Genomic DNA, 25,374 nt, shown 5'->3' on the forward strand with positions numbered 1-25,374 from the left:
TTATTGCTTCCACAGGGTATTGTTGTCATGAGCTGCTGGAGATTTGTGACCACTATCATTGTGGATACTACTTAGGGATGAATTTAGTAACCTTCAAAGCCACAAGTATGAAACTCTTCAGCTGGAACTAAAGAAGACAATCATTAGATTTGTATCATTGGTAAGCTGGATGCCGAAGGAAAGCAATCCAGTCTGACCAGTAGGTTACAAATGCAAGATGAGGATTCAGTTTTAAACATGTGGCCATAAATACGTGATTGAATTTTAAGTGCTTTCAATTAATCAAATTAGATCAAAAAAGACTTTCGTGGTTGGACAAACTTTCAGAAGTACCAGACTTTAAGCATAAATCTGTCTAGTTCTTTTGTTTTTCATAACTTGTCTTGCCATGTTTGTTAATTATGGAAGGCATTTAGGACTTGCTCTGTCTCATCCAGTTTCTTCTCTTCTTTGGTGATCCAGCAGTTAAGTTAGCAGTTTTACAGTCCACTGCTTTGAACCCTGAAAGTCATTTATGGACAGCAAGTGGGTGTAAATTGCTAATGGTAGCATTTTAAGCCTACTCTGTGCAAGGCATTGAAGATTGATCCATGGAACAAAAATAATCATAACCTAATCACCTTCCTGGTAGTGGAAAAAAATTCAAAGGATTGTTGACCCTTCTTTAAATGATAATACAAGACAAACAGGTTTCTGATGAGGGAAGCTCTTGCCTGAGAGCAAATACTGTAGGTCACTCAGAATGGTAAATATTGGTAACTTTTAATGAACGTTTCATTCAGTTTTCAACTATGCCGCAGACAGTACAGTTCACAGATCCACAGAGCTTCAACATTAGTCTATTATTCTATCAAATACATATGCTCACAGTAGTATATTTGGTTATTAATTTGATATCATCTAAATGTTTATTCACTCAGCAGAACACTGAATGACCAATTTTGGGATGTATAGCTGATTCTTGACGAATGAGTTTTCTTTCTGTATCGTCAAACACAGAATTCTGTGAAGAATAAGGAAAATGGCTAGTGAATAATTCTGCGTTTTGTTGTTGTTGTTTGCAATAATCTCACATAATCTTGTACTTGTAAATATCTAAAAACAAATTGAAAAACCTGTGTAGGGCTTTTGCATATATCATTCGCTATCTAAAAATTAGCTAATTTGAAAAAACAACATCTTTAAATTTAAGAGGCAAAATTATCCATCTTCTTGTGGTACTTTCATGATTAGAAGTCTGAAAGTCAGGGTAGGTAAACAGACCAAATATCTTGGTATAAGAGTAAGTCGTGTCTTTCTTCTAACAAAAAGACTAAAAGTATAATGTTTCTAACCTGAAACTGCTTCGATCAAGGGGGAAGCTATTAACTGCAGGTTTTATGTGAAACAGTGTCTTTGCAGAAGAGCATACCTCCAGTGCAGTAATAGGCAGGGAACAGCTCTGCAGCCTGTGGCGAGTAGTCCATCGCTCTCAATCAATTTGGGACTTGTCTGGGCAAGATCTGTTTATTCTGGCTTTGGGTGAAGGAAAGGATTTGTCCTCCATATATAAACAACCACAGATAACAGTACATCAATAGATATATTCCCATATTTACCTTTTAAAAATTAATTAAATCAACCACAATAAAAATAGCGAGACAGAAATATGGAAAGTTTCTCACAAATTGTTTTCCTTTTCCTTTCTTATGAACACCAATAAATGATCAGAGTACCCAAGAAAGCTATTCTGGTGAACTTGGCACTCTCATGGCAGAGATCATAGAATCATAGAATTAGCTGGGTTGGAAAAGACCTACAAGATCATCATCCAACCATCCAACTACCACCAATAACCCCACTAAACCATGTCTCTCAACACTTATCTGAACGTTTCTTGAACACCTCCAGGGACGGTGACTCAACCACCTCCCTGGACAGCCCACTGCAGCGCCTGACGACTCTTTCAGAAAAGTAGTATTTCCTGATGTCCAGCCTAAATCTCCCCTGGCGAAACTTGAGGCCATTCCTCCTCATCCTGTCACTAGTTACAAGAGAGAAGAGGCTGACCCCCAGCTCACTACAACCTCCCTTCAAGTAGTTAGAGAGCGATAAGGTCTCTGCTGAGCCTCCTCTTCTCCAGAATGAACAATCCCAGCTCCCTCAGCCGCTCCTCATAAGGCCTGTGCTCCAGACCCCTCACCAGCTTCATCGCCCTCCTCTGAACACGCTCCAGGGCCTCAATGTCTTTCTTGCAGTGAGGGGCCCAAAACTGGACACGGTACTTGAGGTGCGACCTCACTAGTGCTGAGGACAATTAGATAAGTAGAAATAAGTAGTCATGACCAGGTCGAGAAAATCCCCCGTGTGGGGAAAGGTTTTATGATGGTCTAAAGGCAGTGATGGATAAAAAAAGGTGTCTGGTAAAGACAGGGGCATGAGTAATTCTCAAAAGAGGTTCAGCACTTTGGTTCCGATAACAAGCTAAGCAGATTTATCTAAAGTTCCCTGAATACTGCTGAGGTAAAACTCAAGCAGCAGCCTCATGAGAACAGAATTTCACATGACATTTCAAACTTCTGCTTCTGGTTCATTTAAAAAATAAAACAGAAGTGCAAGAATAAAATATGTTCTTTAAAAAGGAAGTTAATGCAACATGCTTTATATTTAACAGTTAATTTGTTTAACTTCAAGTTTTGAAGTGATTTTGGACCATCTTACACTTATTTAAACCATTATCTTCTCTCTAAGTAGGACTTTTTTTGAGCTACCTGGGAAATATCTATACCAGATCCCAAGGCAGTACCGAGTAGGGTTAACACTGAATGGTGTTAGCAATGCAAATTCCCTCATCTTTTTTTTTCTGTTTGGAACTTTTTCTTCCTTCGCAGTTATTTATTATCTGAAGGAAAAAGAGGAAGAGAGGAAGGACAAGTCAAAATATATTTTTAGGAAAAAAATAAATAAACCTGTCCTCCTTAATCAGATACTATTTTCTCTTCACTCCACAAAGGAGATAAACTGCCAGAGAAAATCAGGTTAGAGGAGGAGCAGAGACATTGTCCTATCTGCACACAAGAGATTTGGAACAAAATGATCACACTATGAGAGGTGCACCCTTGCATTTTGCAATGGGAAGAATATAATGTTGCTGAATTAGGTGTTAGAGACCCCATGAAATCCTTCTGTAACGTTCTGGAGGCTATTCAACTTTTCTTAATTTAGAACTATGTTATATTATCCTTCGTGTAATGAATGTAAAAACTCCTGTGATTGGGAACATAGACGAGTCTGTAAAATATGGCCCTCATTTAGTCGCCCAAATGACAGCTGCTCTATTTTAAAAACTTTACCTCAACTGTAATGGTTGGGAGTCTGAAAAAATCTTAATTTTGCTTTTGAATCACTTTAGACTGCATCCCTATTTTACTTATGGGAGTCATTTACTGACTTCTACTTGATTTCTTCTGTCAGTCTTATGCTGAAGGGGTTCCTGAGCACGAACTGCAGATAGGCTGGGGCAGAGTTTTGTTCATGTATGAACTGATTTCTCCTGCTATTGCTTGAAATTATGACAGCAAACTTCCTCATCTCAATGAGACTTTTTTTTCTGTTTTTTCTTTTCTTTTGCGGAGTGGTCTGAAATGATTAGATCCATGGGAATGGAAGCTTTCAGAAGGAGGAAGGTATGGTTTCAATTAGTATTCTGCTTTATCAGAGTCAAAACGTTTCACAGAAATATACTAATTGTGACAGGATTTGGACTTTAAGCTCGGGTTGTTTCTGATCAGGGAGAAGTGCAGCTAACTTACGTAAAAGCCCGTGTGTTTCATTTTCTAAGAGAACGCATGTTAATTTTCTAAATATTTGAATATTTTTGTTTGGATTTTATTGCAAAACCAAAAGCAATATTGGAGATTCAAAACTCGCATAGAAGAAAACTTGTTATTCCCTGCCTATTTCTTTAACAATTATGAACATGGAAATCAAAGAATCTGTCTCATTACTGTGGTGTTATTTCTCCCTTCCTAGTTCTTCCATTCTGGAAGCATGTCTGATCTGTAAATCTTTAAATGGTAATAAAGTTAGGAATAGGATTTCTGTGTGGTCCCTGCACCAGCATTGGAGAAAAGATCCAATACAGCTAATCTGCTCAAATTTAATGAATGTCCTGCTGACTTTTAAGGGAACTGGGTGCCTGACTACCCTCTGAGACTTTAAAAATCTCCTGTTTTAGTCAGACTTTTTCAGGAAACCAGATTGAGCAAGTCCATACAGAAAATGCCATTGCTGTTCCTACAGGTTTCCACAAGACATTTGACCCCTCCCCTCCTTTTCTTCCTTCTTTTTATACCTCTCTGGAATGCAGATATTTTGGCTAATTTTCTCCAGCTGTCACAGAGTCTCACAGGAAAATGACCTCGCAGAGTGACCACTTCCCCTAGTCCTTGACTTAAGTAGAATTTTTTTCAGAGCTTTCACCACATCATCCACATCACTCTCTGGTGTCTTTCATGAGTCAGGAAAAAAAGCAGGAAAAAAAAATCCAAAAAAATCCACCCTTTTTTTTAAAAAAAAAAAAGAAGGGAAACAAACCAGATCAGTTTGAATGAGTTTTATCAGTTGCTATTTCAAATCAGTTTGTGTAGCAGGAAGTTAACATTAAGGATTCCCATTAAAGGATAGGGAAATATTAGCATTTGGATACCTTCCTTGTAAGTTGCTTTTCAGCATGCAGTTAGTTGATTCATTTAGTAATGACAGCAGTGTCAGCAAATTCGAGAATCAGACATCTTTATTCTGTTGTTCTTTTAAATGTACTCTCCAGAGGGGAAATTTTTTTTTTTTAGAAACCACGATTCAAGTTTAGTTTTTTTTGAAAAATCACAATGAAAAAAAATCAACAAAATGTGATATTATAAATACCTACGTTGTATGAATTATGGAAATGAGATTCAGGTATATGAAAGGCTAATGGTATATTAAGTACTATTATAACAATAAGAACATTTTGTGACATGAAAAAATTAGAATTTGTTGGCTTCGTTCACTCTTGAGATAAATTATATTTTATCTTCAGTATTATTCTTTCATGGAAGTTAAAGTTAATGGGCCTCTTGTTAAGCACAACTTTTCTCTTCCTCTGAGTGCTCTCTAGTTATCAGGAATAGCTGGTTAGTATGGCTTTTAGAATCCCAGTGATTTCCAGCCATAACTTTTCTCCAATGGCATTCTTTACTTCCTCATACCATGATAATTTTTGTACTTTGAGTTTATCCTGTCTTTCATCTTGAGTTTTAAATATCTGATGAAAAGAAAAGAAAGATGGAGATTGCAAATAGACTGCAATCTTTACTACCAGCAACTGAAATTTCTGTGTTCTCTAAAGGCTGCATTTACTACTGTTGCATCTAGGAGAAAGTACTTAATTCCCCTGCTGTTTGAAACCAACATAGAGCAATTCCATACTGTAAAAATGTTTGATATTTTCTGTTTTATGTTTTGAATGAGTATCCCAACATCTTGCTATTTTCTGTAGATTTTTGGGAAGTATCTTCCACATAATTTTAGTGAGCTCTGAGTGGCTTTGTATTATATATGAATGCTATATTGAGGCTGTTCAAGGTATGCTGTAGCTATGATTCATTTCTCTAATATTCTAAAGCTAGTATCACTGTAGTTTCTTGTAACATATACTTTGAAATATTTTACTTTAATTTTATTATTTGGAGATTGATTACTTGGTATGATCTCCAGCAGCCTAGGCATTTTAGAAGGAAATTGAAGAAAGACTTCATTGGTTAGTGGTGTCAGGTAGGCTCCCTGGTATAAATATAAGCCAATAAAGGCAGGTTCTAAAATCAGATTACCTGTGTGAGTTGACAAGACTTTGGGCTTTTCTACCCACATGTAGAATATATGCCTGTCAGGGTAATGAATTTGTATATTCGAAACAACAGATGTAAGGTTCAAGGAGTTGTGAGTGGATTGTAGAAGTTATTGTGGCATGGATTTGATATGGGGTGAATGGGGCTAGGGCTAGAAAATATTTGATCATCTCTCAAAGACTATCACAGAGGAACTGAACGAGGGTTCACAGGTAAGAAAAAATGTTGTGTAACTGTCAAATACTTGTTTTTATAATGCTGTTGATGGCTCTAGGCTTTGCATACAATCTATAAATCATTACTCTGTGTCTGTGACTATGTGTTGCAACAACGCCTCAACTTTGTATTGAATAATTCTAGTTCATGATGGGGCTATGTCTTTCTCCTCTTCATAGCTATAGACCACAGAAATGGATAGGAAACATAGCTTTGTTCAATAACACCCCCAGCTGGATCACAGACAGCTAGTTAAATAAGCTTACTAGTTGATGTGTGACTTTGGCACTGCTGCTCAGGTTGAGTGTAGTCAAATGGGCTATTTCAGCTGCTGCTGATTCAGGTTCCTGTCTGTTCCAACCACTTTTCTTCATTCATTCCCGTAACCTCACAGCTATAACCAGATTCTGCCAAAACATGTAGCAAATCTGGGGAAGTGAAAGGGAAGGGGGTTGGCAATACAATTGCTGCAAGAATGTGAAGGGTCATAAACTTTTAGCTCGATTTAACTGTGGCCTGAACCCTGTAGTGTGTTCATCTGTGGTCTTAGAGATGCTCAGTCATGCAGTGATCCCACTTGCTAGAGATGCCATCTCAGCTGCAGTTGTAAAGCCAAGTGCTTTTGAATCAACACTGTTAGGTTGTGATCCTGCCACCACTTGGAAATTGAAGCGACCATGTTGACTATATTGTAAATAGGGAACAAGTGAGCAGGAATATGCTTTAAAACTCCATACATCATTCTTCCTCCTGCATTTATACTGAATTGGCTTGACAATTCCATTTATTTCAGTGGAAATTCTTTCAGCGTGAGTTTTGACTGCAGTGAATAAAAGTGATAGTATCTTTTCCTAAGTGATTCCTCTTTGCATGAGCTGATTTTTTTCACAGCTAAAACCTTTGGAATTCAAGAAATCTGATAAGCAGGTTTTCTGAATCGTTTCAGCCTTAATCACAGAAGTAAAGGAGAATGGTACTAATGGCATAATGGTCTTACATTCATGCCTTGTTCCAAATATTTCCTTATACCTAGCATGCATATACTGCTATTAATACTAATTTTAATAATATGGATGATAGATAAGATAGCTGTTTTCTTGGAATTAGTATGTGTAAGATATTACTTCACCACTCAAAGAGAGAGACACAACTTCCGTCTGGCAGTTTTTTTGAATGTCAGTGAATATAAAAACAATTGGTCTTAGTAAATTGTTTAGCCTAGAAGGTGAGTGTTGTACCTCTTGTGTTTAAAAAATGAAAACGTTCTTTGTAGCTCCTGTACACATATAATTACATAAGCATCTCCCTATTAATTTAGATGGATTATTTGCATAGGATATTTCAAACTCTAGAAGTTCTAGGAGGAAAAGGGGAGGAATCAGAGAATGAATACCGTATTCCAACTGTAAGTGTTTCATCACACATATCTGATTCAGAAAAATACTTCAACGCATGTTTAACTTCAAGTATGTGCTCAGGTCTCACTGGGTTTAAACATGCACTGACCAAGGATGCTTTTTCAAATAGAAGCAGTATGTTGTCCCAGTGAAGTCAGCTTGATTTGCCAGCTGCTCAGATCTCCTCCTGTGCATGTAGTTGATTCTTTAGAGTAGCTCTTGCCTCCAGCATTGACTTTGCACTTTGTGATACGAAGTACAGACTTTCAGTGCCCAAGTTTTCTTTTCAAAATAAACATATGTAGCTTAATGAGGCTGCTGTCTTCTTTTGTAGCCTATAGGAAATTAACAAATCTTTCACTATGACATTTTCTGTACCATCCCTTTTCTCCTATCTTTTCCATCTGACCACTGTAAAGGCCAAGGAGTTCTGGCTGCACAAACACAAGAGAAGTTGCTTTATTATGAAGAAGGAGAATAAAAAGCATTGAGAGTGACTAGGTCATATTCTTGTCAGTCTCCAGTACTTAGAGTCCTTTCAGCTTAGTTTTTGGTGACAAACTCCACAGCTGTAATGCCTTACATTTACCAGCCTGCATATATGAAAGATGTGTAATGTTAACTAAGCCCTTTCCCGTCCCTCTTGGAAGACCACCCTGCCTGCACATTCTCCAGAGGAAAACACAGCGTGTCCTGATCAGAAACTGCCTTTGTTGGCAGAAATACAGTATGTTGCATTAACCAAAACAGCATTTTTTAAAACATTTTTGATGGTGGCTGCTTTTTATTTAAATATTCATTCTGCTTTTGTAAATGGATCTCATTTGGTCTTTATATCCCGACATCACAGGACTATCTGAAAGCCTTGTTTACATTTAGCAGTGAAAATTGCTTCAAGGCTTGCACAAAACCTTCAAAACCTGATACAGTCAGAGCAGGAAAAGGACTGAATTCTCCTCAGCAGCCCTCTAGTCTGCAGTTTTCTCCGGAATGAACTTTCTGATGATGAAGAATACCTCATCTTTCTTCCCCACTGACAGTGCAGCTTTTCTGCTGGGTAGGAGCTGGTGTGCTGTGAGCGCAAGCTCCAGGTGCAGGCTTCATGGGTGGGTAGCACTGCCAGCAGTGTAGAGCTCGAATACTCTAGCACTGTCATTCTGGCTATGCTGGTGATCATTTGTGGCTGTTAGGGAGCAAAAGTCACTTTCAAAACTAGTTCAGCTTCTCTAATATTGGATTCTCTGTGCATTGTCCTGTTGCTCTGCATTCCAGAGCTCCTTGATTGTACACTTATCAGTACTTGGCATTTGTCTTCTGAACAGTAAGTAAGGCAGCCCTGGACAGTTGCAATTGCCGTAGAAATATTAATAATGATATTGTCCTGATCACAGCTATTTACTTACAGCTGAGAACATGAGAAAAGTTGGAACTGTGGCCACCATTTATGCTTTAATTGTACATAAAGAGGGAAAGAAAGCCTGGAATAATTGACTCTGGGGGGGCCACTCTAAATTCCCTATGGCACAACTACATTTTGATACCCAAACCACAGGTATAGTCTAAGGATATAATGGAGGGAGCTGAACACTGTCTTTCTTGTTCTTTCTTGAATCATGGGTATGAAGCTTCTTGCTTCAACTGCTACTCTATATACATGTCAGCACAGCATAAAATACGCTGTCTAGACTTCCTACTTGAGTTAGCAAGGTGCACAGTTTGTAGAACGAAACCCTTCTCTCTTCAATACCATTTCAGCGGTGTAACCGCATTCCAACAAATAAGGCAGTTCCTGATTTACCTCAGAATAACCTCAGGGACAGGTGACTAATTTCAGGGTCCTGTCTTGAATCTTATGCTAAGGAATTATAGACTGAGCTAGTGCTTTCTGACTGGTGATTCACAGATGGCATGACCAATCACATAGGTCTGAACTGTAAACCTAGTGGTGACAATATTCACTTCTTTTCTGTGTCCTGGTTTACATCAGTATGAGGTGGTTGTAATTATGTTAGTTTACTTGTCTTGGATGCTGTGACAAGTAAATTGCAGAGGGCTTATAACGGGGTTTCAGGTTTGTGGCTCTGGATGTGAAATCTCTGGGCTTAGACTTTTTGCGGGTCTCAGGACAAATGTCTGTCTTTTCTTGACCTTCGTTCCAGTGGATATGAAGTAGGATCTATCCTACATCAAAACCTTGACCTTGTTTTATGCATCGGTCCATTTTTTTGGTCCCATTCTGGCCGTAGTGAGAGGCCATACTCATCTCTCTCTAATCTCAAAAGTTTTCTGCAAGAAAGGTAAATATTACCGTCTGCATTTTGCAGATGGAAAAACAGAGCAAAGAGGTTAAATGGTATAGTCTAATATTAGAAAGAGATAACAAGCATGGGAACAATACATATGGCCAGAAATTCTAGGCTCAGTGTTCAGAATCACAGCGCAAATTCATCTAAAGGGTAGATTCTGCATATGCATCTAGGAGTGCCTGCTTTCCTGTGTATCTCCCTATAAACTGATGTATGTACTCACAAAGCCAGGCAGAGATGTCATTGTGGTAATATTATGGAGCTTTATTAGAGAGGATTTTTCTCTCTGGTACTTATCCACTCAAGTGTTCATGGAATAATACCTCCAACTTTTCTTGCTTATTGCATGCCATCTCCCACTACTCCTGTGATATTTAGGACCCATTTCTGGAGCAGCTGGCATCCTTACCGTACTCCTCTGTCAGCTTGTGTCTTCAGTGCGAATGGAAGGACTCAGTTCTGCCAAGTTTCTGAGTGCTGCTCAGAAGGGTGGGGGTTTAGGACTGCTTCTAAGTGGTGGTTGTGATTTTCAGGAATTCTTATGAGTTATCTTCATGCCCTTCTGTGTGCAAAATATGAGGGATTTTTCCATTTAGAAAACAATTGCATGTATTCCTTTAATTTAATTCCTGTGGTAATCTTGTGTTTTCGATGAAGCTAAAGAGAGGGATAGTCAGTGCTGGGATGGCTTTCATTCATTTACTCTTTTTTGAAAATAAGAGGAATAAAACTTCATTAGCATAGCAGTCTATTAGGTCCCATACTTCTAGCACCCAAAGGTCTTCCTGTTTCCTTGTGTTTTGATAATATGTCTGACACACTGCTAAATTGCTGGGAAAGTTAGGAATAACATTAATTTAACAAGAGAGTTAGATTAAAATATGTGGTAGAGCTGGACGGCTTCTTTTGCTTCTTTTCTTACTGCTTGGCATTCCTGATGCTGGGTCTTGGTTTCAGTAGCCATACAGCATATGAATCAGAGAGAACCCACCCTGTGCTTTGGCATAACTCTTAAAGCACTGACAGTTCCTCTTTCTTCAGCAGTAATTAAACAAGTAAAAACTGGTTACTTTGGTTAGCAGATATAAATGTGGAAAATATTCACAAATACATATCACTGGGCGTGTGTGTCTAAGGAATCTGGATGAGCTGTGGTTGGACTCTCCTTTCCCACATACTTGCAACAAAGGTGCTTTATCCAACAAAACAATCTGGACAAAGTCTTTTATTTCAGCTAAATCATGTCCTCTTTTTTTTTTTTTTTTTTTTTTTTTGTAAGGCTTGAAGGTTTGCTGATAGTGCAGTTCAGAGCAACCCTTAACGATAGGAGGAACGGCTGGGGATAGGACATGACAAGAGGAAAAATCAGTTAGAGCTAGGATGAGGTAGAACTAAGGGCTGGCCTGTCCTTATTTTGTTTTCTAATGATTTCAGTCTTCCAGTTAGCTGTGCAATTAAAGAGTTCAGCTAGCATGGCTCAGTTTGGAAATAACTGGAAGACTGAAAAGCTTCCTCTTATAAGTTCTCCTGTGAATAACATGGTATGGATGTGCTTGTTATAGGACTGAAGAGATTGTGTTGTTCTGACTGCAGAGGCAGACAGAAGCAAAGCAAAAATGAGCGTAGGGAAACCTAACGGACTGTTTGAATAACCACATCTTTTGGGAGGAAGTATGACCTAACAATAAAGTGATAGTGGTGTTTCAAGAGCAGTATGTTTGATTGATTATGACTTTCTTTCAAGCTCCATTTATGGCCATAGGCTAAAGAAAAATGCCTCCTTTTCCTCAGTGACCCCTTTGTAAAATGGGAATCATCAAACGAGTGTTTATAAATCCAGAAAAATCCTTTGTGATCACCTTCATTGCCTGATCTATACTGCAGGCTACAGAACTTCCTTGGATTAACTCCTGTCAGAATTAACACAGATAGGAAAAATACTCTCTTCTGCTTTTAACATCTCTGCTAGAACACTTCATAAGCTGACCCGTATTTGAAATGGTAGTGCCAGCATAACACTGATCGAAAGGAGAAAGGCTAAGTTCCTCGTAGAATATTACCAGAGCAGCAAATATTCAAGTAAGAAGAAGACATGTTCTAATGCTTTGTAATTGTAACATAGGCCAAACTTTTTACCTCAGCGTAGTTTAACTTCAAATTCCAGTTATACCTATGACTGCTACGCTGACAATCTGCCTGTTTCCCTAGTTTGCTCACCCCACACATTCTTCTTGCTAAGCTGAAGTTGCTATTTCCTGACTGCATTTCTCAGTATGAACTGGGGCTCTTTTCCTAATGTCTGATTTTCAAAACTAAAGTTCTTCTCATGGTAGTTTGGTGAAGATGAATTCCTCACTGCTTGTGAGGTGTTTTGAGGGGGCCGTGAAATAGAGATTCTGATTTTTTATTTCTATTTTTCTATGATAGTATTTGATGTTTTCCAAAACTGAGACTGAAAATGTTACCAAGAATATTGATGGTAATTCCTGCATTTGACGTGACTGGAGCAAGATCCTTAATTTCTTAATTTTTTCTTGCCTTCTTTCAAATCCTTGTGTGATGACAAAGGGGAGAGGAGTAATGCATTTCCGATATGGGACTTACTTCTAGCAGTTCTGTCTGGGACAGTACGAGGTGCAGCTGGCACCTTGTCTGTGCACAGGCTCTGGGGCTCCTGTCTAACCCATGGTTGGGGAAAGGTGACGACAGAGGCTTGTCCACAGGAAAGGCTATTTACATGTTCTATGCAGTGATTCAAGTTATTTGAAATGAGTAGGAGTTTCTTTGTTGAATTCAGCAGTTCTAGGCCTGGTAGTCCTAGACCAAGTAAGAATGTTTTTGGTCTCCATTTTTAAGCAAATAGCTTCAGTTTACTCCTGATGGCTATTTTATTTTTCTCAAATTACCCAATTTGTATTCACTGCCCACAGGGTTCTTTTTTCTCATTGCTGTTTATTACACACAGAAGATTTGCCCCTCCTGTAATTTATCCCCATGGTACAATTCTACTGACTAGAGAGGAGAAATTCCAGCTTTATACCAAAAGAAGCAAAAGGAAAATTGGTGCCAGATTTTATCTGTGGTGAGGAGCTTGATTCTCTTTGCCTGGAATCATCCAGTGATACCACAACTTGGAGCTGTAGTCTGACATCCAAATATAACAACTATTTCTGGGTTTGCATATTATGCTTTCCTGCTCCTCAGATTCAGGCCAGGAGGAAGAGGAAGATTATGAAAGAAAATGTACACATGAATATTTTACCAGTGTACTATGTTAGGAAGGAAAAGATGTAAAAAGCAGATGACTGATTCATAGTGTTTTGGTTAAAAATATTGTACCTTTAAAACGTTGCTCAGTGTGGTTGAGATGCTTACAATAAATACATTTCACACCAGATGTGTTCTCAGATGTACATGACTTTGGATTTTTCTGCACACAGTAACCATCAGTTCTAGGAGCCTGAGGATCCCCAGGTTTCAAAGAGACCGCTCCTGTTGTAGCTGTCCTGCCCAAGGGATGCCGGCAAAATGAACACAAAGGCTAGGGAAGCTGCTGACCCCTTAAAATCTCAAGCGTCAAATAGTCTATGAAACATAGATGCCAGTGTTCTTACTTCCAGACACTGAATAATGCCTTTTGTTCCCGAACCACGTTTCCTTGCATTAGGAGGAGAGGGCACCATTAGAAGAGGTGATCTTCCATCGACCCCGTAACATACAAGCACAGCAGATGCAGGAGGGCCCATAGGACACGTTCTTTATTTAGTGGATAATACATACATTAGCTATGTTGTTATAGGATGCAAATATTGAATGGGGCTTCTCATTCCAGCTGAAAAGATAGCAACAGCCTACCATTGCTGCCTCGGTTAAATGATACATCCCTGCAAAGATAGATACATGTTTTATGATTTCTCTCACTCACTTGGTGCCATACACGTGCATGGCTTCTAGAAAGAATTAAAAGAAGCTGCACTGAAGTTTTTAAAAAAAAATACAGTGAATGAGCTGGATGTGGATATCCAGTTATAGAAAGATGCTGAGTATACAGAAAGATTTTGAGTTCATTAGTACCAGCAGAGTGCTTAGCCAAGAGTATATTACTTTTGGAACCGAAGCTGGAATTGTAATGGGGAAAATAGGAAGCCGAGCTTGTGCGCATAAATGGGCGCCTCCAACGAGACATGTTAAGGAGCCAGTGTGGAGATACCGCCACAAATACAGGGCTCGTTCTGCGTATCTGTGCAGACCTTATTTAAATGTTTGAGATGCAAGTATTAAAGGCATAAAGAAGTATTATTTCATACTATTTATAATACAAATACCACTTTTTCTCCCAGCAGGACTGAGACAGTCTGTGGCAGTGCCTCAGTTAGCACCTTCTTTCCTAGGCTGTACCTGAACTGCAGTCAGATGTGTCATTGCAAAATGCACTGCTTTAGCTCATACAGCTATTAGTAGCAGGAAAGCTGCAACACCTTGGGCTTTGAGTAAGCTACAAAAGATACTGCCTACCTGAAACCATGAACAAATATTTGCTTGCTTGACAGCTGAAGCCTGCAGCACCTGGACCTCATTGCTTTCAGCACTCAATCCTAGTTTAGAGCTAGTCTGAGATACCTAGATGTGTAACAGTTGTGCCTTACCACTGCTATCAGAGCAGATGATCTGGAGACTTTGCATCATTCTGTGACAAGAACTGAGTGCAAACCGAGAAGTAAGGCTTTACTGTCTAGGTTCCAAAGAGGCAAACTTCTGTTGCTGGGTCTCTATAAAGTTATACAAATGGCAGGATTTAATCAAGTCTGAATGTAATTTTGGGTAACTAAGTAATTGACGTAATACTGGTCACAATATGTTGGCTGGTGAGGACCACAATAAACCGTGAGTGTCAGCTAGTCATGATTAAACACTGATTAGGTCAGGCTAAAACTGCACTTAGCTGACATGTGCTGAATGCTATTTGTTCTTGTCTACACTGATTCACATTGCATTCAATGTGGCACAATATAGATAAGCCCTTTGGGGAGAGTGTAGCTCTGGTCAGGCCTCAGTGTTCCCTGACTGGCCAACAGCTGCTCAGAGCAGTTTTATAAAGGGACCACTTACCCATCCTTTGATGGAGAGATAAGCCACTGTAATGTAATTACAACCAAGGAGATGGGAAAGGGAAAAGAAAAAAATATGCCAATCATGAAGGGGGTACATGGAGAGCCTCAGATTCCTTCTAACCTAAACATTGTGGCAAGGAAAGAAGTCTTAATTAGGAAACGTGTAGGCATAGAACAGGAGCCCATCCTAAATGAATTGGGGTGTGATGAGCATAAAGAAAATGCTTTTTAAAAAGATCTTTGACTCCCACTGAGTGCTTGTTTCTTAGACTTCCTTGCCTAATAATGTCAGCATTTAAATGGCCCCAACTACCAAATAACAAGGCTTTGAAGTTAACACCTCATTGAGGTATAGAGTTCATACGTTTGCTATTCCCATTATTTGGCTAGAAACCGTTTTCTGCATGGCTAGCTTAATAGGGCAACAGAATATTAAGTTGTATAGGGATTGAGAAAGCTATTCACACAAAGGAAAGAGCTACAGACTTCATGTATTTGAACAGAACCTGACAATTAAGAGAAAAGAGCAAAAGTCTGGGAAGTGCCCTGAATCACATAATTGCACAATTTATTTTCATACCTGTAATACTTCCAGAGGCCAGGCACAAACAAGAAATTTTAGCACTGGACTATATTAGGGTGTTGTAGTTGTAATTCATAGGTGAGATGAGTTATTTTCCCCGTCCTGATAAAGTTTTAAAGCTTTAAAAATAATCTTTAAATATTTTTTTCAATGTTTAAAAATAATTCTTTGGCAGAAAAAAAATTCAAGAATTTCTGATATTTTTTTTTTCACTGAAAAAGGCAACAAAATGCTGAAAAATGATCTGGTGCTGATTGGACCAATTACTCAGCAAATGGGCAGCCCAGATTCACATCCTCCTCTGTAATTTTCCATACAGATGAATGCTTCAGCCATCAGACTGTCTACTATTTTGGAGTCTATTTTGGTTTTGACCCCAGCATACAGTTGTGGTCTGAGATAAACATCTTCAAACAAGATATTTCTGAACATATTGCACCAATAACGTTGCTTTGCATCCTTCTGTGGTTTTGGCACGGTCATTACCAGTTGTCTCTACTTCTGATAATATGTTGTGGCAGAATAATTAGCACTGCTCCCAATGAATTATTCTAAGTCATAGTTACCTGTGTCATAGAAAAGCCTAGATCCTGCCATTAAAGTGGGGGCTCTTTGGTGCTTACCACCATGTGGTAGATGTTTTCTTACTCTGGAAAGTACATGGCTAATCTAAACTGTGCAACTGAGTGTGTGAATGATGTTATTAGTCTCATTTTTAGGGGTAGGGGACTGAACAATAACATGACTAAGGCTGTTCAGGAAACTTTGCAGAGCTGGGATTAAATAAACTTGGAAGGATGTCCCAGACTTTGATGACAAGTAAGTCCACCTGTCTCCTCTGAGTATGCTTTTTAAAGAGTATAAATTAGACATTAGAGTGATTACAGAAGTTGAAAAGGTTTAGGAAAGATCTGCTTATTTCAGAGCTCATTAAATTTCCAGCATCTAATTTTTATTCCTATGATATTTACAATTTGGAAATTGCTGGCTGTAAAATTGTCTGGTGTTCAGGATTCAAGGGATCTCTTGTCATTCATGTCACTCTTTCATTGACTTAGCTGACCTTATGCTTCCGTTTACTTTTCTGAATATAAATATAAAAATACCTACCTCCTCCAGGCTTCAGTTAATGAAGAATTCCATCTTCATTCCTGCCCAGTGTAATTGCTTTACATCTATGCCACTGTAAATATCATCATAACTCATTCCAATGTTTATAGCCCCTTATCCCATAGCAAAAGGCACATTAGATATTCGTTCACAAGCAATTGGCATTAATGTTTAAATTAGACAATTATTATGGGTACGCAACCAGAATAATCTTCTGTAAAAATATCTTTTATTCTGTGAGCCCTCTCAGAGCTTGAAAAGCAGATTGGAGGCAATATCATGTGTTTATATTAGCTTGCTGCTAAGAATGAATCACAGTTTCTGCACAAATCCACTGAAGTGTTAATAGCATCTGTTCACTTTATAGAAAGTGATGGATTTAAAAATGGATGAATGGAGAAGAAAAACAGTCTCATCACCCTGGTGGTCCTGTGTCCAAATAACACGTTGTGCTGAACAGAGATAAATTTTTATGCAACTTCTTTAAAGAAAAACCACTCTTTGTGCGCGTAGACCATAATTCCCTAAGCACTGAGTCCTTCTGCAGCGTAAAATCACAATGACAATAATTACTCTGAGAAACAAAAGGAGCTGGACGTCTCTTATGTTGTGTAACAAAGTGGTAGTTTGTCTAGGTGGGTGGCTCAGGTGTCTACATGCTCTGTTCAGTGCCTGAGTTGAAAACATGGAGTCCCCAAATCCCCATTTAGCTGCTTCCTGACATGAACTCCCTAGAGGCCCCCATTTTTATATGTAAACCCCTCCCTTCAGTACATAGCCTAGTGAGTTGATTTCTAACCTGGGAAGTAAGAGATACACTTAAACTATTGGTATGTAGCCTTGTGGGGATGGCATCGACGTAGAAGGGGAGATGGCTGGAGAGCCAGTCCTTACTCAGTGAGACTAGAAAAGAACCAATTGTTCGATAAGATGCAGGAAACACAGAACAGGCTGAGAGAGATTCAGGATATGAATTTGTACATCAGCATGGACATATCTGTGATAGGAGTGATGAAGTCTTCAGATTCTCCATCCAGTTCTGTAATATATACTATCACAGGTGTCATGAGATGGGAGGGGGCTCAGAGCTTATGGTATGAGTGGTACCTACCCCGCTACTGGTGCCCTTGTCTACTTCTTTGCTGCAGTGATGATCTCTTACATTCCCAGGTGCAGTGTGGTAACTTCTCCCTTGCTTGAGTGGGGAAGTTGGAGAGTGGCAGACATGTTGGCATGGGAGACTGAGAAAACTGCAGTAAAAATAGCAGCTTAGGACCCTCGCTCCAATAAATCTATGGCTGGGTTTGAACCAACTGGAGTTAAAGGCAGGAATAAGTTCTGCATTCACATCCTGCATCAGAGGCATTCCTGCATCGAGAGTGAAGCTGGACAATGCAGGTGAGCTCCTCTAAAGGCTATGTGCTCTCTCCTTTTCCAGTCCTGATTCAAGCCTGTCTTGTGTAGGTTCTTCCTTCATCTGGCCCCATGCTGAGCCAATTTAACTCGTTAGTCTGATGGAAATGTACATTTTGATGGATCAGTTTTGCACTAGGTTAGTGAATTGAGTCTCGCATGGTACGCTCAGACGAGCTTGAGAGCTGGCACAAGCAGCAGAAGGGAGAGACTGGAGCAAGGAGGAAGTGAAGAGAAAGGAGAAAAGGGAGAGGAATAGTCTCCTTTTGGCAGGATGCTTTAGATTAGCTCAGCCACATCAACTAACTGGATTGTGAGAGTGAAGTCTGTTCTGTTTTCTGTTATTGCTTGCTTTATGCTTTGTTTGTTTTGTTTTTGGATAGGAAGAAATGTAGCTGTATATATCTGGGAGAGGGTTTGGGGCAAACATCCTGATCTGACATCTGTTCAGTGCAGCTTGGATTGAGATTTTTAGCCCCCTCCCTACAAAAATTTGGGTTTAAAATGTTCCCTTGTCCAGCGCACCCTGTTGATCACTGGTCTCCTGGCATTTCCAGGAGTACACTGAGGTGCTGAGCTCAGCCCAGGTACCGCGCATGTCAGCCTGCTTGGGGCTGCCTCTCACCGTGCCCGCTCCCACTCCTTGTCCCTGTGAGGAGGAGCGTGAGGTCACAGCGAAAACTAGGGGGAAGCTGGGAATTACATTCTCCTTTCCTGTGTTGCAGTCTGGTCTCTTAATTATTATTTCAGCTCTTCCTGTTCGGTATGAGGGTCCCTCCTCTCACTCCCAGATTTAAGTGTGTATCTTCTGTATGTCAGCAGCAGAGGAGACTCATCTGCAGAAATTCAACACTGGCACAGAAAAAAAAAAACAAAAACAGTCCCGTAAGCATTCATTCATGTTTGAGAATGATTTTTCTTCAGCTGTGCTATAACCTCACTTAGATTGTCAGGGGAATTTAAAATTAGAGTACAAACCCTTCTTAAGTCCCCTTGTAAGGTTTTGTTGTGTAGTCTGGAGCATTACTTTGGTCAGCAAGAGAATGGGAGGGCGCTAACATGGTTCAGCAGCAGGGCCCTTGTGGTCTGCTGGAAAAAGGGATTCCAGGTACCATGGTCTGTGTGAGCACAGTGTGATTCATTTCCCTGATGCCTGCCTTGTTTTGGGGAATATAAGCTGAATTATACACAGCTTCTGATTTGCCATTTGTGTCAGAGGATCAGACCGTGAAATACTTCGGTTCTGAACTGTTTAGTTATAAATGCGGAAGGTTACTACCTGCACAGGTAACCGAAATATGTGCATAAAGCAGAGACACTCTGGCAGCGTTTCTGTCACAAAAACGTGGAAACATTTAAAAATAGAATCCTTCTATTCTTATTTCTCTGAAGCTTCTCTAGTAACAGTGTGTGGTTTGATAGCTTTAATGTGAACATTAAAGCTATTAAAAGTAGCAAATCAATTGTCATATTTACTGTACTTCAAGAATTTCTTGACCAGTGCTTCATCAGCTATAAAATAACAGCAAAAACAATAATAATAATAATAATAATAATGAGAGGCAAATAAGCCAAAGCACTGCAGGGGCCTTACATGTGGTAGGTTTTGTGAAGAAAATTAACATGAAAGAGGGTTCATCTGGGGGTAAAGGTCAGGGCAGACAAAATCCTATGTTCTGATCATTTCCCTAAAGTGGGAAGTGCTTTAGAAAGCAGGGCTGTGGGAAGAAGCTGTCAGCAACGGGGTGGTCAGCGGTGTCAAGGGTGGTGGCCTATATTTTTCTTCTGTTGCAGCCTTTCATCCTCCATCTGTCAAGCTCCCTAATTTTCAAGGCAGACAGTCTATTTTTAATACAAACCTTTAACTTTCCAGGTCTGAAGTGCCCCTTTTATCTTTGAATAATATAAAAATGGCAGTAACTGCTGGAAAGATTGTTTAAAGCTGGTGTTCCCAGCCAGGCCTCCTTGGGTCAGGTCCCAGTCACCCTGTCCAAGCAGAGGTGTGTGCACATAGGCTCCTGTTGCTGCTGAAGGGTGGGCTGTGTCCCTGCCCACCAGCCAGCTGTTTGTAAGTGCAGAGCCTGGCACCGTGCCTGCTTACAGCTCCCACACATTGCTGTGATGCTGAACAGAAGGAAAAGGTAGCTAGCTAGGGGAAGTTCTGGGGAGAGGCAGCGTCGTGCACCTGCAGGCAATCCTGGTGGTAGGATCAGCGTGGAACCTTGTGTCCCGTTGGCACTGCCCCATGGGGCATCATGGTCCCATTGCTGACTTGTTTGCCCAGGGCTGACTACATGGTATTGCCATGAGGAATTTTGGAAAAAGGGACTGAACCTGTGCAAAACTCCAAGCAGACACTTACCCGAGCTTGAGACTGGGCTTTCTCCATGCTGTACTGTATTCTAGTGCTTAGCTAAAGCTGTTGTTTTAGCATGGCTTGTGTCATATAATTTCAGCATGAACAAGACTTGGCCCATGCTCAAAATACACAGTGTTTAAGTGTTTAAATTAAGGCTTAACTGACTCAGACACTGAATCTTGTTTCAGCCACTGAGTTGCTTTGTTACTAAATGCTTCAAACTGGAGCTCCTCCATTCATCTGCATGATTGGTCACAGCGGAACTGGAGATAACTGAAGCGTCCAGATGACTGAACTGTAGAAGTCCTAGTCCCAGGGAGATCAGTGGGATTTTTTCAAGGTGCTGTTCAGAGGCCTGGATTTCATCCAACTACTGGAGCTGGATGTACCCCTTTCATTCATTCCCCAGAATACATACATCCCTTAAACATCCAAGGCATAGTACTGAAATACTTGCAGTGAATACATTTAAGTAAGCATGGTTTCTTGATCCAGGGAAATAAAAACCCTCTCATATACAAATACCTCTGAGGATGATGGGGACCACCTTATTTCTTTGTCCCTCTCAGCATTGCTGTCGGTTGGTCTTGTGAGTTCTGCCTTTCTGAGGTTTAACAAAAAAAATGTTGTTATATTTTATGTCTGCTCTTAAATGATGTTGTGAATAACAGCTGCAAATCCAGGTTGCTTTTTAGTGTGTGTTTGCATTATTCAGTGCAAGAAATACCATAGACTGAAAATCAGAATTGAGTAGGGGTACCAAGTTTAGGTCCAGATCTGAATGCAGGTGTTTGCAAATGTGGAACAGAGAAAGGTTTCTGATTCACCAATTTAGCTTAGCTTGTTGCTGAAATTCAAATTCAGTTGCAGTACAGGGAGGTGGATCCAAATTCCCTTGACAAAAGGAAGTGTTTGGATGAGTAGGTATTTCAGGCCATCAGTCAAAAGGACACTGATGAGCACGCATGCATCAGCTTGCCCACACACGTACATGCACACACATTCCTCTGCAAGAGTAGGAAGTGGAAATCCCCTGCAAAGAGAGAACATTGCATTACTAATGACTTTGGTCTTAAACATTATCCTATGCAACCTGCGGTTGTCTCCTGCATTGTGTTGGGGAGCTGAATCTTTGAAACATGGAAAACTTTCTAACAGCGTCCTTTAGTGCTGTAAGCAGACTTCTAGGTACTAAGCTTCCTAATCACTACCGTATGGCTCATAAAAGAAGCAATCCGATACCAAGTACTAAGAGAGGTTGTTATTCCTCTGCTCTATCCTATACCACTCCAAATGTTAGAACAATAAATACATTTACCTCTTGTTTAAGATCACTTAAAAAAGTTGTTTTAATTAAACCTCCTAGCAATCTATCTGCACTAAGTGATTAAGTGCCTCCTCTTTCAGTGAAAGGAGAAGGGATTATCACAAAACAAGTCAGATTGAATTATGGGCAGTACTAGGACTGAGTCAAACTGCTGAATATTTTCCATCTAAATTCATGTGAAAATACAGAAATTTGAGTTTGCACAATGTTATTCCTCTCAAATATTCCCCCCACTTTTCAGTCCTTCCTTCCCTCCCTGCCGCTCCAGAGTGAATGAAATAGTTATTTTCCTCAGGTTAAAGTTCAGCTTTGAATATCAACTTTAAAAGCTGCCCGAGAAGAGAGCTTTCTTTACTCAGTGGGCATCACTTTTAGCAAATGAACTTAAGAAATGAAAATGTAGTAACTGAGTTGATGAAGTATACCTATTTAAAACTGTACCAAAGTTGTAATAATTTTGTTTTTTAGTGACCCGTTCTTTGCAGCTGTATCATAAAAAATGTTTGCGGGGAGTTGCTATGCTGTTTTTACGTTATACTTTGGAATATCTTGTTTGAATTAAAATTCAGCAATTAATCTTCTCAAACCAAGCTTGTTAAATTGCTCTCAGCTTAGGAATCTGGTAAGTTTGTTGTTTTATTGCTAGCCATATCACTTTCAGGATGGAGAATAGTCACAATAAAAGGCTCTTTTATGTCTTGTAATATGCCTTGAGATAGTTATGTCAGTATCTATCTTTCAGCTTTTGTACATTCAGTTTCCCTGTCAAGTTCCCCTTCCACTTCTTCCTGCATCACCCCATCCCGGTACCTGAAGTGATGGATTGGATGGAAAACTAAAACAAAGTCTAGATGCTGGCACAGTGCAGGCAGATCAGCACTCTAGACATACTGCTCTGTTAATTCATTTGGATTCTTTACCTGTAACCTCCCTGCTGTTTTAGTACTGGGGCCTCTTGTGGGTAGAGACAGGCAAGCATGCTGCGTAGTGGTTTTATTGTGATGTGGACAAATGATCACAAGGAGCTAGCAGGAACCCATTGAGTATACTAGTGTGCAGTGGTGGGATTTAAAGATGAATGCACTACGAGCACGCTGCCACTGCCTTTTAACTCACCCACCAGCATGCAGGATGCCACCTTGGGGCCTGATTGCAGCTGTTTGCAATTTAAAGCCAATCTCAAAATAGGAGTGAGAGGGAAAATGCAGACAAAATATGGGAGTTGAGCTAGTTCTGCAGCCTAGTCCCTTTGTTTTAATTTATTCTGTTAGATGAGGGGTCCTGTGTTGTGGTTAGGCTTAGGGTCTGGCTAGCTTAGGCCCCAGCTTTCACTGAAGGGTACATGAAAATGATGTGTTAAAATACTGTTCCTACTGTCCTTCCACTGGACTTGAATTGGGCAGTTTTGGCTCTTAATTTTAAGAATTTCTGAAGGAAGCAAGACACAGGAACTATTCAAAACATTATTTTTTTTTTGTTTATTGTACTAGATGGCATTGCCATTTGACAGGGCTAACATGATCTCTTTCCACATCTTTCTAAAATTACATCTGGATGATAGGACTTCTTGCTCTGCAGCATGTCGGAGTATAAATGAGTACGAGGGAAGGAGAAACATAGTAAGGAGGAATAAGGAGCAAAGACGTGCATTAAGGCCATACCTTAATGGGAAGGGGTATGGCCATACAAAGCCATCTGAAAATTCCCACAGGCTGGGGAGCTTGGAGCTACTGCCAATCCTAGCATCCACGACAGGAGTAAGGGCATACCCAGGGCTCAGTGCACTTGGAGAGCTGCACCTGCCCATAGCTTCTCTGCCCCTTTGGAAGTACTGTTGGGTGGCATGACTGCGAATCTACTACACTGCTTTAGGGCATCTCGGTGGGGACTTTAGTTACTGAGAGAATCTACTCTCTGGCCTCCCGAGCTGCTAAAATGGACCTCGGGTTTAGCAGAGGATTGCCCATTCTGTCTTTTAAAACACAGTGGGAAGTTTGTTTCCTCCGTAATTACAGTGAAAATTTAGTCTTTTCAAGTTAGATACAGAGCTGTATGTTACCAGAGTATACTGCAGCATAAGGAAACTACTCACGAGAGTCTGTCTTGCAAATAACATTTACATTTTTGCTAATTAGAAAGAATCGAGCTTTTGTCTAGCTGTCCAGATATGGTTTGATGTTTTTAAAGGAAAGGAATTCCAGAAGGACTGTTTCATCAGCAGGGTGAATTAACAAAGAAAAAGAAAAAAAAATTGAAAAGAAAGAAAACTGAATGAATGTTCCTTCAGACGTATTTTCCAGTTCAGATGTCTAAAATACATATGATCTTCTAGCTACGTTTTCTTCTCACAGATCCTAGTGTTTTTTATTAGGACAAGTTTCATTTTATTGCCTTGTTTTCCTGTAAAGCCAACAAGTAAAAACAACAGGATTTAATTTTGGATTGGCAGGCCAGCTGGAGGGTAATACATGGAGTGCCCCCCTTTTATCTTTCTCTTTTCCTTCTTCCTCCTGCTTCCCCGTCTCCTTGAGGTGCTCTGCTTTGCCACCGTGCTGCTCAACTCACTGGCCAAAAAATCTTTGCAGGTGATTTATAGAAGCCTATGGTTATTGTATGGCTAATGATTCATGGAACTTCATTAAATACCAAGTATGTGCCTGCTTACTGTCTGTGCACACTGCATATTAGAACCTTTGCACTCCCCCTTGCAAATTGCCCCCATTAAAGTCGCAGACAAAAGGTCCTCTCAGTAGCTTACATATTTTCCCACATGTGAGAGAGCAATTGGAAACTTCCTCTTGATAACTAAAAACTTTTGAATTAGAATTTATGAGAAGGGTCTTTTGGTCTCATTGCCTAAGGGCTGAAACAGATCCCAGTGTGTACAAGCGTTCCTTTGATGCATGGAGCTGCACAGGGTAACATTTTTTAACAGGATCAAAAAGCGTAATGCAGGGACAATGTGCGGAGGCCCTTATTCTGACACAAGGAGTCGGAGGCTGTGTTTTTCCAAGGCTAAAAAAGTAAAAGTATGTGTCCAGGGTAGCAACAACATTTTATATTCCTTTTAATTGCTGTAAAGTCCAAGATAAAATAATGGCAGTCAGTGTTACAACTTCCTTTTCTTTGATGTTCCTCTAAAAATGCTTTGTAGCTGCTTTTACCTTTGGGAAAGTATTGTATATGTGTTAGAGGAAAATATATCACAAAGAAAATAAAGGGCCAGATCTTTAATTGGTAGAAATCAGCATGACTCTATTACAGGGATTGGAATTTCTCAAGCTGTGGATACAGCTAAAAACTTTCTGTCATTCCTCACTGTGTGCTACTATATTCCTGCCCACTTAAGTTGGTCAGTAGGACTATCCTGTTCTGAGTTTACCACTGACAAAGCATTTTGCAATAGCACTTCTTTACAGAGGCAGCAAAAGTCTTAAATATATGTCTAACTTTCAATTCATAAATATTGCCTTTGCTTTCAGCTGTATTATTCAAGAGCTTAAAGAGAGACACAGGCGTGTGCGCTGGTTGATCGGAAGTCTTCACAAAAAGGTCTTGATAACCAGAATTTTTGTCACCTAACAGTAAAAGGAAATGATTCGGCAGTGATTCGGGTGTCCTATATATGCTCTTTCGTTTCACGCTGTGTATGTCTATATACAAACAGGAGTGAAAAAAGGAACAG

At 39.9% G+C, this 25,374-nt stretch overlaps 1 long non-coding RNA gene across 5 annotated transcripts in view; it reads left to right on the forward strand.

The window, feature by feature from the left end:
- LOC110401822 overlaps positions 1–25,374 on the forward strand; it is a 247,983-nt gene that overhangs the window by 133,060 nt on the left and 89,549 nt on the right. The window contains exon 1 of one of the 5 annotated variants that reach the window (XR_002440637.1): positions 3,592–3,665. The exons of the other annotated variants lie outside the window; for them this stretch is intronic. This is a non-coding gene — a long non-coding RNA (uncharacterized LOC110401822). Of the gene's footprint in view, positions 1–3,591; positions 3,666–25,374 lie in introns of those variants that run through there. 5 annotated transcript variants of the gene reach the window in all.

This window comes from Numida meleagris, chromosome 6 (genome assembly GCF_002078875.1).
Source record: "Numida meleagris isolate 19003 breed g44 Domestic line chromosome 6, NumMel1.0, whole genome shotgun sequence".
Taxonomy (NCBI): domain Eukaryota; kingdom Metazoa; phylum Chordata; class Aves; order Galliformes; family Numididae; genus Numida; species Numida meleagris.